This window comes from Lissotriton vulgaris, chromosome 5 (assembly GCF_964263255.1).
Source record: "Lissotriton vulgaris chromosome 5, aLisVul1.2, whole genome shotgun sequence".
NCBI classification, from domain to species: Eukaryota; Metazoa; Chordata; class Amphibia; order Caudata; family Salamandridae; genus Lissotriton; species Lissotriton vulgaris.
The window spans coordinates 126,352,125-126,370,236 of NC_141693.1; positions in this window are offsets into that span (position 1 = coordinate 126,352,125).

The window sequence follows — 18,112 nt, forward strand, 5'->3', positions numbered from 1 at the left end:
CCAGGGGGTCAGTAGATAAAGGGTACCTCGGAGGGTGGTGGTAGGGCTGGCCAGTATCTTAAAGTGAAGGTGTTCCATCAGTTCTGTGGGCTCGTCAGGCAGTGTGCTCAGGCAGAGGTTGGATTTGTTAACAATGGCGATTCCTCCTCCCGGGCCAGTGCGGCGGTCCTTCCTGGAGATCTTGTATCCTTGCGGAATGGCGAAGGTGATGTTCGGTCCCGAGGTGGTGTTGGTCCATGTGTCGGTGAAGAACGCTACGTCCGGGGTGGTGCTGTCGATGAGGTCCCAGATTTCGGAGGCGTGTTTGTGGAGGGATCAGACGTTGAGGAGGATACATTGCAGGGTCTTTGGCTGGGTTGTGGTCTTGCGGGCGGGTTGTGCCGTGTCTGTGGTCTTAACGGTGCTGCAGGTGTGCTGGCAGCAGTGATAGCTGAAGGGTCTGTGGGTGTCGGCTAGGGATGCTAGCTTGCAGTTGTTGTTGCATCCTGGGTTGAGAGCGTGGAGCGCCACTGGGTCGTAGCGTTGGCGTTGAGGAGGTCCAGGGTTCCTGGCACTGGTACTGTCGGGTCACAGAAGGGCGCAAGTGGGCTTGCCTTTGGTGTGCCTTAGGTGCGCCAGCGGCGCACCCGCTGTCCGCGTCCACACATCGAATGTGCAGCTGCCACCATTAAATAGGGGTCGGAGAGGGCTGGACAGCTGGGAGACGGGAGCGGGGAGGGGAGCTGGATTGGAACGGTCACGTTGGTTGTGCTGGGGGAAGCATCCGCGGGGCAGCAGTGGCAGGGAAAACAGGCAGAAAAGGCAAAAGATAGGAAAGAGTGGACATGAGGCAGTGAAAGGTGCAAGAAAAGTGGGGGAAAGATACAGAAGGAGAGTGAGTGGGTAAGATTAAATCAGTGAAAAATGAGTGAAGACGGAGGAAAGACACAGAGGGCGAGTGAAAAGGGGAGATTGAAATCAGTAAAAAACGAGTGAAAACAGAGGACACACAGAGGGGGGGTGAAAGGGAGAGATTGAAATCAGTAAAAAATTTGTGAAAATGGAGGAGAGACACAGAGGGGGAGAGAAAGGGGGAGATTAAGGGGTGTTGAGGTAAACTCCAGGTGGTACAGAATTCCTCAGCTCGCCTTCTATGTCATGTCCCAAAGAAATTATCCATCTCTCCTTTTCTTCGGGACTTACATTGGCTCCGCATTGACAGTCGTATTAAATTCAAGACCCTGTGTCTTGTTTTTAAAATCAAGCAAGGAACCGCCCCAGCCTATCTTCAGGAACTTGTCCATCCATATGCCCCTTCACGGTCTTTACGCTCAGCCACCCATGGCAATCTTGTTACCCCTAGTTGGAGACTTACTAGAATGGGAGGTCGCTCCTTTTCATTCCTCTGCCCTAGATTATGGAATTCTCTCTCTCAGGGGCGGCTCTTGGCTCATGGTGGCCCTGGGCAGGGAGTGTAGGTAGGGGGCACCGGAAGAGGGGGTCCGGGCGGGGTGGAGCACAGAGGCCAGTGAAGAGGGGGGTCAGGGTGTTTGGAAGTGAAACAGAGCCAGAGGCCACCTAATCCCTGCCAGGGGCCACCACACAAATTTGTATCTATCCTCAGAGGATTATTATATTAAGGATATATATTGGCGTGGTGGCCCCCTGGGATTTGGTGGCCCTGTGCAGGTGCACAGCTTGCACATGCACGAAACATGAATCTCTCTACTCCAAGTTTAGGCGAGATCTTAAGACCTGGGTTTTCTCTCAGTAACCAGCTTGCTGTCCACTTAGTCTGCAGTTAGTATACATGCCTGCGCCAGGAAACCCTGTCTGGGGTAGCTGTGCGCATTACAAATTCAATTAATAATAATAATAATAATAATTAAAATCAGTAAAAAAACGAGAGAAAACGGAGGAAAGACACAGAAGGAGAGTAAAAGGGGGAGATTGAAATCAGTGAAAAACAAGTGAAAAACGAAGAGAAAGAGCAGAGGGAGAGAAAGGAGACTGAGGTCCACTGGACCACCAGGGATGAGGCTCAGGTAAAACCAGTAGGGCGAGGAGGGCCTCGAACACCAGCACTCGAGAGTGCAGGGGGCTCAGGAGATTAAATTAAGTAATTCATTAAATTAATCTGTGCTAAAGCTCTGGTAGTTTAGCATAAAAGCAGTCAGGCTTTACTTGGAGGCAATGTGTGAAATTATTATGCAGCACACAAACAGTAATAAAGTGAAGAGTCAAGACACAACACAAGAAAAATCCCACACCAATTCCGAAAAATAAAGTACATTTTAATAAATGGTTTGATACCAAAATGACAAAAATTCAATTAGTAGAACAAGAGTTATGAATTTTAAAAGTTTAAGGTAAATACCAGTACCTAAAAGATCAAAGTGCCAGCCACAGACATCTAGTCACGTGAGACAACGTGAAAGTAAAAACATTTCGTCAACCTCGATGGAGCGTCGGTCGGATATAAGAAGTGAATTTTGGCCCAGTCGGTGCATGCCTTCTGACTTAGATGAAATTCTGAAAAAAATGATCTTAGAAGATAAAGTTCAGCAGGGTAAGTATGCAGAACGTGTCTGAGGAGGGTGTGCCATCCTCAGGGAACCGTTGGACGAAGTTGGGGTGAAGAGTTCTACAGAGAAGTGTGGCTCAATGATTAGAGCAGCAGACCCTGATGCAGAAGTCTAGCCCGGGACCAGGGTTCAATTCCCCGCCTCGGTGGGTCTTGGGCTCAAAATTCCACTGACCTGATAATTCTCACCTCAGTGCCTATTCCAATCATGGAGTCCCACTCTGCAACTCTGGGCAATAGCTTGCTTAATCTCCACAATGACCCCCACAACGCTAAAGATGCCTGGCCTCCACCTTGGGGGTGCCCAGGAGTGGACGCCTCATAGGGAAAGCCAGGATGGGTTCCACAGCGGTATTCGTACAAGCGCCTTGAGACCCTTGCGGGTGAGTAGTGCGCTATAAAAGTATCAATTTACAATTTACATTCCAATTTCGTCTCTATTTGGAAGTCAAAAATCTCCAGCGGGATGAAGCAGGAGTCTGTAGCTGATGAACGTTCCACGAGGCTAGATATCCTTTTGGCAAAGGACCGCTGACCAGGATTTTCCTTTGAAGAGAAGTACGTAGTGGAAGCTGATGAGAAATCTGGCTGGCCGGTACTAAGATACACTGCATGCAGATTGGCTGGCACAATGACACCCTACATTGGGATAAGTAGCACTATAAAGGAAATTAAGTGTGAGAGAGAGGTAATGGAGAGATGAGAGGCACCATTGGAGGATGGTGGGAGGTTATTAGTGGGGACACACCAACAAAGATTGCAGCACCGGACGCCACCAACGCTTAAGTGGGACCTGTATGCTATCTATACCTTGAGGCATGGCCTTAGGACAGAAACGTTAGCAGCACACTGGCGAAATTCAGTTCAGCAATGCATATGTATATGCGCACTCATTTAGTAGGCAGCAATCAGCAACATTCAATCAAATGCCATATTGACAGAGGAACTGTTTTTTCTCACCCCAGGTGGGTTTCTTATTGGTCATTGTAGGCAGGATCCAGCAGCTGCCCTCTTTGAAATGTTTAGCAAAGGCCTGTGTGACGTGTTTCAGCATGCATGTGTTACTTCCCCCACAGTGACATCTTAGAACCAGTAAACCCAGTGGCAATGTAGAAGGAAGCCACTCTGGTTACCTCGGAGAAAGTTGTGGAAGGTTTTCACTCAGAACCAGAAAAGCAGTTTCAATAAGGAAAGGCAGCTATTTTCTAGGCACTTAGCATATGCGTGTCTGCTTCAGTTTGTTGTCCATTCAACATCCTGCCTAAAACACATTGGGCCTCATTTACAACATTTTGACTGACGTACTGCACTGCAGCGAGCCTTCCTGCTGCTCTATCGTGCACCAAAAGAAAAGGGCTGGAATGCGGCGTATCTACAGCACATTCCTGTACTTTTCTCCAGTGCTGGTGCACAATGGGCTGCCATGCGCAAATGCAGGCCCCCTTGTGCAATGGTGCAAGGGTGGCTGCATTGTAGAGGTGAATGTTTTTGTGCAGAAAGGGCCAGCTTCATAAGAGTGATTGTCCTCTTGAAAGGAAAAAATTAGGAGAAATAAAGGCATTTCTCATTGTGGCGCCTCCCTTATGTCTGCCCTGGGGAGGCATAGAAATCTGCAGCATTACAAGGTTTACGGAACCTTGTAAATCTGGGAATTCGTCAGGTTCCATGAATGTTGTGTGAGAACACCCACAGCAACACCCACGGAACGCAGCGTAATTTGTGAAAGGGGCCCATATTTACAGGGTCTTGAAAAGACATGCAGTGTGACTTTAAAGGCCTTGTAAATATGGGCAGGCACACTGCGCCACCAGGGGAGTCCTAAAAAGTGACTTACCGGCCGCGCAATGGGCTTGTAAATCGGCCCCTTTGTGCCTAATACTGTGCTTCTTCTATTGGTAAGCACTCCCAGCAGGAGCAGACACGGCACGAGAGGCACAAGAAGATACACAGTTTCGCCCTGATTCCCATAATTGGTCCAGGTGTAGGGTGACTAGGTGTCCCGGATTTGCCAGGATAGCCCCGGTTTTTCACCAGCTGTGACTGTAGATTTCAGGAAACTTAGCTCATGCCCCCGTTTTTAGAGAAGGTTGACTGGTAATGGCGGGAGGTGCTTTTTTATGTTTTACAAAGCAGGGATAGATACCAGTTGTTTCAAGACAGAAATGTATTTAACAGGCAAGCTACTGAGTTTAAACAATTTATTTTATGTTTGTTCTTACATCTTACTGCCTGTTCTGTAATTCTCTGTTGAGGAGCGCTGTCATTTTCTGCACTCACTTGAAGTAACATTGTAGTCCTTCTTCTATTTTTGTGAAATTTCCCGTTTTTTTGCTTCAAAATTCAGGTCACCCTATCCAGAGGTGGATGCTGCGTTAGTCATCAGTACTCTCATTCCAAAGCCGAAGACGGACCTCACTGGGCATACCACATTAAGGCCTGTTGCCAACCTCTCTTTCTGTAGGCTTGCTGCCCTTCCTCATCAGTTGCCGCTTATTTCACTTCGACTGTGGCCTGGGTCTCCTTGGCTGCGCAAGGGTTAACAGCAACAACAAAATCCTGCTTTTATTCTTTACCGTGCCCAGGATTACTGTCTCGCCGCCCAATCAACTCGGCGTGTGTTGCAATTACTTTTTGGAAGCTGCGAGGTAGGAACAAGTGGGTTTTCCCCCACGGAGGAGAAGTGACGGGACTGACCGCCGCACTTCTAATTTAGGCCCCACAGTCTGAAACCCACAGTAACGTGCGCGCGGCCGCTAAACGCCGTGCCCCTCGAGGCGCCCGGCGCTGATGAAAGCACGGTCAGCAATTCCATTCTGATTTTGTTATTCCAGAGCTGGGCCACTCGGCGCCGAGGCTGTCACCGGTGCCCAATCAGGGTGCAGGTTTCTGATGCGGACAAATGTCCTCTAGTTACAGACTGTCAAGTTCCTTTCACCTGAAAACTACATCAGAATGGTAATCAACAGAGGAAGGCGGGGCTGCCAGGTCCGCTTACTGTTCAGTCAGTTCTCTTTGGATTGCTTTTATTAGCAATGTCTTCAATATTATCCCATATTCGTATTTGTATCTGAACAATGCCTGACGTGTCATTTAATAATGAAGAGTGATTGTTCTCTGCTAATGATAGGAATAGGTGTTAGTGTCCTCGGCTTAGGGTGATAACACATGTTAATCGACCTAAAACAATTACAGACCAGATACGAGTGCGAGGGCTTCTAAGTAAGGGAAGAGACTGTTAACAACAGTTAATGTCCAACTGCAATTAGTTTTACAGCAAATTACGTGTTTTAGTCGGTCATCACCACTGTTATGTTCCAGAGCGTGAACACTGGCATATAAGCACCAGACACGCATCTAATAACCACCTCGTTTTATTTCTTTTTGGTGCCCTTATCGCTTTTGAAACAAGCATTTACAATGCAATGGTTTCGCCTTTGGAAAAGTTAGAGCTATTGGCATTGTAAATGAAAAATTTTGTATTTATGTGTTGGTTTTGAAAACAGATAAATAAATGGCATTGTCATTTACATTGCCATTCTCTCGCAAATGTGAGAACTATTGTACCCTACGGACGAGCTCAGCAGACAGCAATTACTACCACACACACACACACACCCAGAGCCACACACACACAGAGCCAGCCACACACACACACCCAGAGCCACACACACACACACACACACACCCACACACACACCCCCCCCCCAGTAGTTTCTGATACACTGGTTGTTCTGTTAAACATCTTAAGCCATCCTTTTTGACCATTTACTACACATTTCATAGTTCGTCTTCTTTTAAATGCCATACTAGTAGACTACCAGCTCCCTAATGACATACTGACAACTGTGTCACAATAAAAATTGAATTCTTCACTCAGACAGACAGTAAAGATACAAGTAAGTACTGAGTCACAAAGATTTTGCTGTGACTAGCTATTGTGGCACATCTAGCTTACTACTGAATTTCAGGAGTACGTCCTGAGTATACCAGGGTTGCTCTTGGCATTCAAAAGTCAGCAAGGAGTACTACAAGAGTAAATCATATATACTCGTAGCCTTCATATGGACTTGGCGGGTGGAGTTGGGATTGCCCCTATCACACTACATACGCACCTCTAATACCAGAACATGTTATTTCACTGTACTAAGAGTTGTACTGCTTCTGTGACTCCCCTTCGTCTCATCACCTTCCAAATAATCCACTGAGAAACTATCATTAGGGGCCCCATCAGATTCACAAGTTCGGGATCTGGATGCCTATTATATCAAAGTATAACTATATATGGGCATTTGCTGTTCAATTACTTTCTGGGCCCAAGTCATAAAGCTTATACTCATTTTCTTAGTGTGTTTTTTTTGTACTCCCAGAGGTTTTGTGTTACAAGAGGCCCAAATTGAGAGTCACATTTAGAGTAAAAAATTAAAACTGTATGCAATTTTTAGAATGAAAACAAAAATGACAAGGTGCCGATGGCGAGGAGTTAACAAAGAGGAAAAATTCGCAGGGTGTTTTCAAGATATGTAAAAGGTTAACAGACTCGTAAACTCCCATTTTATAATTCAAGGCATATAAAAAAAATAGAAATGCGTCTGGGAAAAATGTTCCTCGCAGCCAAATTCCATTAGATATCTTTTCAATGCAGCATTTGATCTCAATAAGCTGTCCCCAAAAAGGCAGATTATTAAATAAAAGTAGGAAGGGAGGAAGATAACTTCAGAGTTTCCATCTTACGAAAAAAGTCTGAACGGTCTGTGAATCACTCCCTTTAGCTTTACAAGGACAGTGTAGACACATTAAGCGAATGTCTTACGTGACACAGTCCCACTCTCTTTGAGATCCCGGTCGTTTATGCCCTTGAATCGTCCTACGACTTGAATTACTGACTGCTAACATAACAAACAAGTTTGTTTTACCCAAGCACCAAACCACGGCTTGAACCAAGCTTGCTGACACTCAGCTTGTTCTCACATAAACTAGGCAGAGCCAGTCTAGAAACCAGCCTAAATCTGCTATCGGAAGCAAAAATCAAAAGGAGGCCAGAAAGACCAAACCAAGAAACATGAGCGTCCCACATCAGGTCAGGAATACAAACATACTTGCCCCTCGAGTCAACATACTTTTAAGCATAGCTAACGAAAGCAAACTATACCCAAAATGTTTCTGTTTAGGCGAACGTTCCTTCCCTCTCATTATCTCCTTGTTTCCTCATCAAGCCCCCTCCTCCCCGCCCAACACACGCTTCCCATGTACAAACAATTTAAGCTTCCAACATAAACGAATAGATCCAAACACCCGCCATAAGGCTCCAGAATTAACCACCAAGAGGCAACAGGTTTAGTGAACACAACGTATGACAAGCGTGTGCAGCTTAAAAATATTACCTAATGAAGGAGCAGGAACAACAGTTGGCGCTATACTGCACGTTCCCACCCACTCATTTCATCCTTTATCGCAGGGCTTTAAGAGGGCCGGGTCTTACCAGTACGCAGCACCGGCAGTTCTAAAAAGCAGGTGCTGAGCAGGGTCCAAATTGGGCTTTCCATTTCTGCCATCACCCTAAGGGTGAAAAAAATCTCATCTCTGCAGCAGTACCACCCTTCACTGCCTGCGAGGCAACTTCAAAGAGCCTCGTTATATTTTTTTCACTGTCTTGTCAGTTCAGAACCGAAGCATTTTCAATATTTTATACTTCGACGCAATAGTTGCTTATTTTTCTTACGCAACTAACAACCATTGACAAAGCCAATGGCCCTGGCTTGTTATAGGTGTAATTTATTTGTTGTATTATATAGCTAGATGAATGAAGCAGCCAGTTACCATTCGGGTGGCACACTATGCTAAGCATAGATTTTAAGCTTACTGTGTTTAAGCCACGCCCTTAATTACACCGATCACGCCCCTCTCAGAAGCCCCACATTTTTTATCCCACTTAAAGCCCTGCTTTATCGCATACGCTTTATATAACCAGCACAAACACTGCACGAACCATTAATAAAAGTGACAACTCCAGAGGCAGCAGCATAAAGTAACGTCGCTTTTACCGTTTTCGAAATCAAAAAAAGTAAGTCCAGCAACGCGACGTAGAGTAGGATATGGTAACTAATCGATGCTACCAGTTACCACTGTACCAAATGTTGTAGGAAGACCAAATTATTACGGCAATAATGCTGGCGCAACTCCCTGACCCTACACTACAATCTTGAACGTGATACTGCATATGCTGAAGGAGTGCATGGTCAGAAAACTTACAACAGTAAATTGCAAAAAGGATACAACATTCCTGGGGGTATTCCAGTAGAAAGTGGACACATAGCAAAAGCTACCATTGCTGCTAAGTGTACGACTCCGTTCACTGCTGTCATGTGTGTCAACCCTATTTATTGTACCTGACCAGAACCAGTATTCATACTGGTCTAGTCTAATGAATACAAATAAATCTGGGACAGAAATGTGTATTAACGAGGTGCAAATACATCTGGGCAATGTGGAATGATACTTTATTAACAGGTGAAACCTGTCAATGTTAGTAGGATGAAGTAAAGGCACGTTAACGAGTCTCAAGGCAGACAATAGAACACAAAAATCAAAATCTGCTTGAATGCGGCTTTAAGTGAAGGGAAGGCCATCAACTGTTTTTCACTTTTATATCCTTTCTACATAAGTGTACAAATAAGCCTTTGGTTTATACGTTCATGGGGCCTTGCCAAAATGGTAGTCTAACGCATACAGGATTGGTTTTACTTGGTGGCTCGGTTACAAGCAACCTACTGCAAAGTGCTACCGCTGCTCATAAATGCTCCATGGAAACGAGCACTTACATACATTTGATATATTGAAAACGGTTGCTAACATTTCTAAGACAACACGAAACATGTATTCACACAATTAACACACAATAGATCGTTTATAGTAATCAAATGACAAGGCAGCTGAGGGCAGAACACAAAAGAGGATGTCTCCAAGCAAAAGACAAAAAAAACCACAGTTGGCTAAACCAAACCCGATGGCCACAGAATGTGAGAAAGAACAGAAAAAAACGCACACCAGAGGAAAAAAATAAAGAGGTAGAAGCATATAGCGAGGTTTTGCAATTGCAATACTTCCATATTGGAATTAAGGAAGCGGGGAATGACAGGAATGTAATGTATAAGTGAGATTTGGTTGATGTTTTCTGTAATGTTATTAAGTCATACTACAAACAGATCTTAATCAAGTGCCTTATGCTAACAAAGGTTGGTGACATATGGGGTATGGCACGTTTTACAACCATGACACTGGTTCTTGTCAGCACGTCAGTAATATCTGATAATTCTTCAGTAACATGAGTGACGTCCACATTCCATTACCAATGGGCAGACTTTTGATGATGCAAACGTCTGCCAATGACTTTGTAACTAAAGCAAACCAGACGAGGTCGATGCAATACAAAACTTCACATAACCACATCCAGCATACCCACTACGTACGGTTTCAAGGCAACATCATCGGCGCATTCACACAGTAAATATGGGCGTCTTCAGCCAGTGCTGTATCACGAGAAATACATAACATGCATACGTTTCGCGTCTTACATCAACACGTGCATATGCAGCACCTATATGTTATGCCCCTCTAAGCATCCGAATGAATCAAACTTGATGATGCTTTTCAAAAACATAAAATATGTTTATACAAAAACACAGTAGTCTTAGCAAACAATGTGATTTCATTAGGTTTTGGAGCATACGCATGCAGGCAACAGTGGTATGGGGAAATATTAAATACAAGGGACGTCCTGCAGATAGACTGCTCAAAAGCAAACAGCACCTCTAGAACCTACGCGATGCTTAAATATCCCGACTTTGCTTAGTCGCTTTGAACGCCACAAGAGGAGGCTTCGGTTTGATCACCTCAGCCGAACCCCTATAAGAAAGAGTGTAGAGGAAAGGCAATGAACGGAAAGCGACCACAGAAAATCGTCTGGCAACCCTTTCCTCACCATGTCGAGCCACCTCTACAACTTTCACAGATCAGCAACGGATCCCCTTTCGTCGCGTGCAGCAAGCCAGCAACGATGAAAACTCAAGATAGCGGAAGGAATCACTATGATGCAGTAGCTTGAATTTTCTCGCGCCTGCCTGTCATTGGCTACTGGCATTTCCTGGACCCCGCCTCCATAACTACCGTAAATGCAACTGGTAGACATGAGACGCCTTCAACCTGCCCAGGCCTCGTCTCCTCCTCCGATTGGATGGCTTGGATTTCAGAAGCTAGTAGGCTATGCTGTACGGCCCAATGGGTTGGAAAGAGCAAGCCCGTGGTGGAGAATTTGCCAGGCAATTAAGAGGAGTATCTGAACACGGTCCATAAAAAAAAAAATATAAACAATCAAGTGCGAAAGGGAAGGGGGTCTCAAGATGGGAAGAACCAGGGGCGAGTAGAGAGTTATTTGAAATAAAAAGAGAGGGGTGGGCGGAGTAACCAGCGGACGAAGTCGGAGGGGAAACAACACGGCTAGGTTGTGGAGAAGTGTAATCGGAAGCCAATACCAGGAGAGACCGGGAAACAAGCTTTGACAAAGACAAATGTTGCTGTTGGCGATGCTGTACTGCATGATCGGATAAGGATATTAAAACCCAAGCAAAACAAGTCAGGTCCCGGGCCGGCAGCCAATCACAGCGCGGCCCGGGAATGATGTCACGGGGGTGTCCCGGGCCGGCAGCCAATCGCAGCGCGGCCCGGGACAAAGGGGCGGGGCTTAAAAAAAGCACCAGAAACGCCCCCGAATCGCGTTTTCAAGAGAAAGCGCGATTGACAGCCTCTGTCTCCCAATGGCTAGCCTCAATTTATGGAGCTAGCCAATGAGAGGCAGAGGCGGTGCCGACATCCATACTGAAGACAAAAGTTTTCAAACTGGGAGGGGCACTGCCCCTCGCCAGGTCGAAACCTAAAAAAGAAGCAAAGGAGCACATTGTGAAACACAGTGAAATACTTAAAATTAAAGTTAAAACAAAAGCAACTATTCAAGCGAATTAGAGAAAGAAACAGTGAGTTGTGCATATATTTGTCGACGTGAAGTAGCCACCTGGAGCTACCACTGGCACTTTCTGATCTCCAAGTCATGCAGTAAGAACGCACATCCACCACCAGAGTGTGCAAGTTAAAAAGTGAAGATTGCAAGACCGACTATATTGAAATATTTTCAAAACAAATTGGCTCCTGATATACAAAGCATCACAGGGTGATCAGGCAGCTTCATTTGGATCGAAACACGTGTCAGCATCTATTGCAGGATGGGATGATGGAGTAATAAACTTAGTAAGACTGTCATGTCTAGAGAGTGAAGAAAACATTTCCTTAACCTAAACATGTTATTAAGGCATGATTCAAAGATCATGTGTGGGGAGCAAAATGGGAGAGATGCGTAGGTCCATGCAGGTAATAAATCCCTGATCAGGCCCTACCTGTCAAGAACATCAAGATCTTACCAGGAGTGGTGGCTGGAAATTGTGCTACGGATTCCTCGCGGTAAATGGTGTCTATAGGATTAAGACGCCAAATACAAACGCCAGTCATAGGCGCCAGGGAACAGTGTGTGCTTACGGTGTCAGCTCTACCGCGCAGGCGTGGAGGAATAATGTTGTTTCCCTCATGGACACACGTGCTATCTAAGTAAGGGCGAGCGCTCAAGTTTGCTACACAACTGTCTTTCACAGCAGAATCTTATCCGCGTGCTTGTGTCCTGACGCTATGATCTTCCCTGGCCTCTGTTCCTCTTCTCTTCTAATCTTACCCTTTTATTCCTGTCTGATTTTCTTTAGTCCTCTGTTATGTAGTTCCCTTTCTACTCCTTCATAGTAATCATCCATTCCTTGTTTGGCCTTGCCTGCTTCCACGAACCTGCGCTAACTATGTGGTTATGGCCTTCATTTGTTTGCTTTCATGTCAGGCTATAGGTTTACCTGCCTCACTCCAATAATCGTTGATACTTATCTATGCAATCTTTAATCCCTTCCATGCTCATGACGGAACGGTTCCGTCATGAGCGTGGGTTGAGCTGTGCTCATGACGGAACCGTTCCGTCATGAGCCGATAGGCTCATTAGAACCTTCAGCACAGCGCGAAAATTCGCGCCGTGCTGAAGGGGTTAAGAACTATAGTTATCATGTAATCAAAGATTGAATCTAAACTTGCTTGCGCTTGATCTAAAGAACTGTCTCTAATCCTCAGGAGTTACTTTAGTCCTTGCGTGAAGGTTGTCCCTTCACATCTCTCCTGAAGCATAATAATCGCCGCAACGTCGCTGGTGTGCCACCAAGTTAATAGATCATTTTGTTGTGGTCTGGGTCTGTATGAACTTTAGGGTTGTGTCCAAGTTGACCTTTATCAACCTTTGTACTTAACATTTTGACAGCAACATTGAGTACAGAACCCAACCAATGATAAAAGTGTGTGGCCCCAAGCGGTTTGGTTAGCCCTGTTGTGACTGCAGTTGGAACAATCACCCAGATCTTAGCTCAAAACTCACTTCTCTCCTTTTCTCCTCCATCCTAGAATCTTCACTCAGTCTCTCTAATAGACTGTCTTCTTGGGTTCAGGTATATTATTCAGCTTTTCTCTTCACTCCCTTTATACCTCTAGCACCGTTTCCCTGTCCTACTCATTCACCTTCTGAGCCCTCCCACCTTTAAATATCTTGGCTCTGCTTAAGTTCTTAAAACTGAATATAGCCCACCTCTACATTTTTAACAGAGACTAACTCTTGGTCCCTAGTACATGTCCACTCCTCACTGCTTCTCGAAAACTGTGCATCGTTCTTCCTTTTGGCAAGGTACATTTTAAGCATTTCCATATTCTCCACCAAACTATTCCTTTTGTTCTTCTTATGTTAATTTTAACCCTCTCTCCAAAATATCATCTTGTTCAATAGTTTTTTCAGAGACCTGATTCCCACTAGGGTCATTGTTACGTTTTTTCCTTGTATTTGTGTTTTGAATATCCCTGAAGATTTAAACAGCGACGGCTCGTGGAGGGAGTTACGGTGGGGCAGGAGGGTGGGGAGCGGGAGGGGCAGGGTGGAGGTTGCTAAAAACCGGCATATGGATAATTGCAGGTAAGTAAACAATTTAATTAATAAAACGAATTTCGTAGTGCGCCTTGCATCGCAAAATGCAATGCAGTGCGAGCTACGAAATTCGTTTTATTAAGTAAATTGTTTACTTACCTGCAATTATCCATATGCCGGTTTTTAGCAACCTCCACCCTGCCCCTCCCCCTCCCCACCCTCCTGCCCCACCGTAACTCCCTCCACGAGCCGTCGCTGGATTTAAAAGTTTTGCTTTTTGTACATTACCATCGAACCTGCAAACTATCTTATGTACAATCAGTTGACGCTCCATGGGGGTTGGTCTGCATGACATAAAACATGTGAAAATGAATACCTAAATAATATATGTTGAGGGCATCTCCCATTAATCACAGATGACTTTACCAGGCCGCCTTCAGTTTTTTTTCTGGAAGTGCTTTTCTGATTGGGTCTGATGCTTAGAGACAGATTTACTAATATTTCATGCATCGGAGCGCAGCAAGGCAACTTGATGCTCTGTGGTGCCTGACAGGGAGGGAGCAGAAATGCACCATATCTACTAAGATACTGCACACTTCTGTTCTCACATAGGGCCCCATAAGGATGACGGGTGGACTTTGTCCGCCCGCCATCCCGCCATGGAAATGGACTGCCCGCCATAAGGGCGGGGGTCCCGTGGGTGCTATTAGGATATGCCCACCACAGTGGTGGGCGCATCCTGCATCCCTAACATTGTGGTGGGCGGTGCACTCAGCACCGCCCACCACAATATTAGGGAGGCATGTTGTGCACTTCCATGCACAACATAGCAGACACCGCGCGGTGCCTGCCACGTTGTGCATGGAACTGCAGGGGGGTACCAAAGGTACCCCCCATGTGCACCCCCAAGGTCCCCGGAGTCCTTGGGGGCCTGAAACAGGCCCCCCTAGCAGACTCTGCATGCCTTTCCGTGGCGGCAATGCTGCCACGGAAAGGCATTCCTTAATGCACATTGTAATATGGCTGGCGGTGTCAAACAGACACCGCCGCCATTTGGCAGCCTTTTCCGCCCGGTCGCAGGATGACCGGGGCGGAAATGCGGCAGATGGTCTTTCTGTCCGCCGCGGACCCCCCAGCCATAATAATATGGCGGGGCGGGGTCTTTTCTACTCGGATGGCGGGCGATTGCCCCCGCTGCCCCGGCGGGGGCAATCCGCCTGCCATCCTCATGGGGCCCATAGTGCTGGTGCTCTGTGTGCTGACTGGTGACAATGTCGACACCATAGCGCCATGCTGCAGGGGTGCCTGCATTACAGGCAGAATTGTTTTTGTGAGAGCAGGGATACCTTCCTGAACAAAAAACAATCCTAAGGGACAATTTCCTCTTTCTATGTGTGGTACAGAACTCACTAAACACAGAAAGAGGAACTATTGAGGAGAAATAAGTATATTTCTCCTTGTTACACGTCTCTCTTAGAGTTGCACTGTTTTGGGGCAAGCCCAGGTTTACTGCCTTTAACAAACCTCAAAATAAATGGGTGGAAGAACAGGAAGGCTCATGCCCTGTCCATAGAACACCTATCTGATGCAAAGTAATGCAAGGCAACATTGTATATTGCTTTGCATTACTCTGTATCTACTAAATCACACAGAGCTGTGCAAATCGACTTTACTTGACTTAGTAAATGCCAGAATGGATTTTTGCGGGCGGAGCCACAAACATGAAGTAACACTGATGCAAAATCTTGGTTAATGTCAGTCTAATTTCTTTTTCATGCTTACTCTCCCCACAGACAGACTTAAATTAAGCAGTTCAACATGGCCAAAAGTGCTGACAGTGAGCTATGAAACCACATTTCACAATCACTTCTTAAAACTGATTTTGATCAACATGTACACACCGCAGATCTCAGGCCTTTTCTCCAAAGTAAGCAGAGGGGGCAAAGGCCTCAAAAATATTCACATGTTGGGAAAATTAGATTTTTCTATTTCCACCAAAATATTTAAGAAAAGCGACCCAGGAAATCTTTTCACAGTCTTCTTTGAAGCACAAATCAAGTTATGTAGCCCATAACTTTGCCAAATAGGCGATTGCATTACTGAGATCAGCATTAAGAAGACTAGTCTATGCAGTACTTGGCTCTGTTACTAAAACTGACTAGGATTTGGGTTAGAATACTAGAGCAGACCAGTTGAAATGTAGTGCAAGTTGAAAAAATTGGGATCAAATTAATGTTAGACAGAATAATGGTGGTGGAAAAGATGGCCAGTCAAGTAATGACAGACAAAACAGAGATGTATGGATAGGTAATATCAAGGGGGAACATCAATGGAAACATAATGAAACCAAGAGGCAGGATCTATTGCTAGAATAACTGAAGGTAAATGAAACTCTAGGTGAAATACATTATGAGGAAGGTGTTGATTATGTGTGCTGAAAAGGAATAATCTGCCCGTAGAGCAGTGCTTAATTTGAGCCGGTGGTTTCCAGTGCTCAGGGCTGGCACTTAATTGTCAACACCAGCACTTATGACTGTCTGCCACATGGTGGTGCTGTTTGTCTAATTTTAGAGATAGGCACAACAACAGTTGTTTATTAATTCAATATACATTAACTAATTCCTGCCACCCAAACCATTCTTATAGCCGTGAGGGCCTGCAATAGTCTGAATTGTCACTCTTGTAGGAGTGTGATGGTCAGTAGTTGTGTTGGTACTGTCATTTGGCAGTGCTGGCAGGGGAAATTGGTGGTGCAAGCTGCAGAGGTGTCCTGACGAGGGCCCTGGCACTTGTTTACAATCTAAATTCTGTTGTAGAGTGTGTCTGAATTACCCTTGAGCATGGGTGCCTGTGAGTAAATCATTGTATTCACAGTGCCATCGTTTCACAAAAATCATATGGTTAGCAAAGTCACACTCACTTCAAACACCATGCCTATACAGAAGGTGACAATCTGAAACTTTGACAATAATGGTTGTTGCTGCAAGGGCACAACATTGACACATTTGTGCAATGAAGATACGCATAACATAACATCATGACATAATATAACATTTAACAATATAAGACAACATAAAGCAACATATTAGCCTGTCGTCACTTTGTAAAATTAAGCGTGATGACAAGCACAAAAAACAGCTACCAAAAAAGGTAAACATTAAATGCAGAGTTAGGTCCAGATTTGAAGTTTTACAATGGTATTCCTTCCCATCAGGGCACAGAGGACATTTGTCCACCACCTTGATGGACTAATGTCGACCAAATTAAGAGATCACAATTGGCCCAGAAGCAATCTCTGAATGGGTATAATTAGTTTGATGGACAGCCACTGTTGGTTTTGATGGCTTTCCACTATACTTTTACATTGGAAATGGAGGTCAATGTTGTTGTTTTTTCTGTCGCTCACATCCAGGTTTTACCTGGTGGTGATGAGCATTCAAAAAGGATATCACACTGTCCACCCTATAAAGGATTGGCAGTTTAATGCTTTTCCTCGGATAGCTCCTACACTGTCAGGCCATCAGAGGAGGATTTCCATCTGCAGAGCCAACAGGGAATATGTGAAAAGGAAGATGATGTTCCTCCTTAGCCTAAATATTGTTTAGGTGTGCTTAGGATTAGAAATGGCATCACATTGCGCTGATGATGAGTAGCCAACAAGCAGTGCAACTCTCAATTTGACGGAACATAGAAAGAACCAGAAGGTGGCAACTTCCACATTGAACAAGATAAGCACTGTGGGGGGTGATTGACAAATGTTTTGCAGTGAGCTGGTGTGGTGCAAAGCTACACAAAGCATTGCATTAGCTTGCCTGCCATTAAATAGGCTTGTGGCTGCAGCACAAAATAGTGAGGAGCAATGTTGGATCCTGCAAAATTCGTGCATTAAATGGCCAGGTACTGAGTACCTGCACTTCTCAGCAAAGCTTCAATTCTTTTAACAGGAGTGTGCTGAGTGTGCTGACACTTCTCAGGAACACACAGGTACTCTTCATAGTGAGTACCAACCATTCTTTATTTCCATTTAAGGCACTGTGCATAACCCTTGGTAAACCTAGGTATATCTTCCCATGTTCCGCTCTGGGAGAACCTTAAAAAACATGGCATTAGAGAGGGAATGTTTCACCATGCATACAATATGAAAAGGTAGTTAGTGCATAAAGTAAAATGTTATCAAAATAAAATACACATTATTCTCAGTCCTGCCAGGCAATGGTTAATTTAAAAAAATATAATGCTGGGGCTCTAGTCAGGAGGCAGCTTGCACTGCTGCCTAAGACAGAACCAACTACTAACCATGAAAGTAGGGAGAGAATGTGGCTTAATGACCAGAGCTGCCAACGTCAGAGCTGGGGAACCAGGTTAGAGTCTCAGCGTCGACACAACATCCAGTGATTCTGGGCACATCACTTCATCTCTCCCAGTGCCTACCATAACTGAATGTGCCCTTAACTGGTGCTCATGAATAGCGCTGGTGCTGAGCACCGGAAACCACCAGCTGGAAT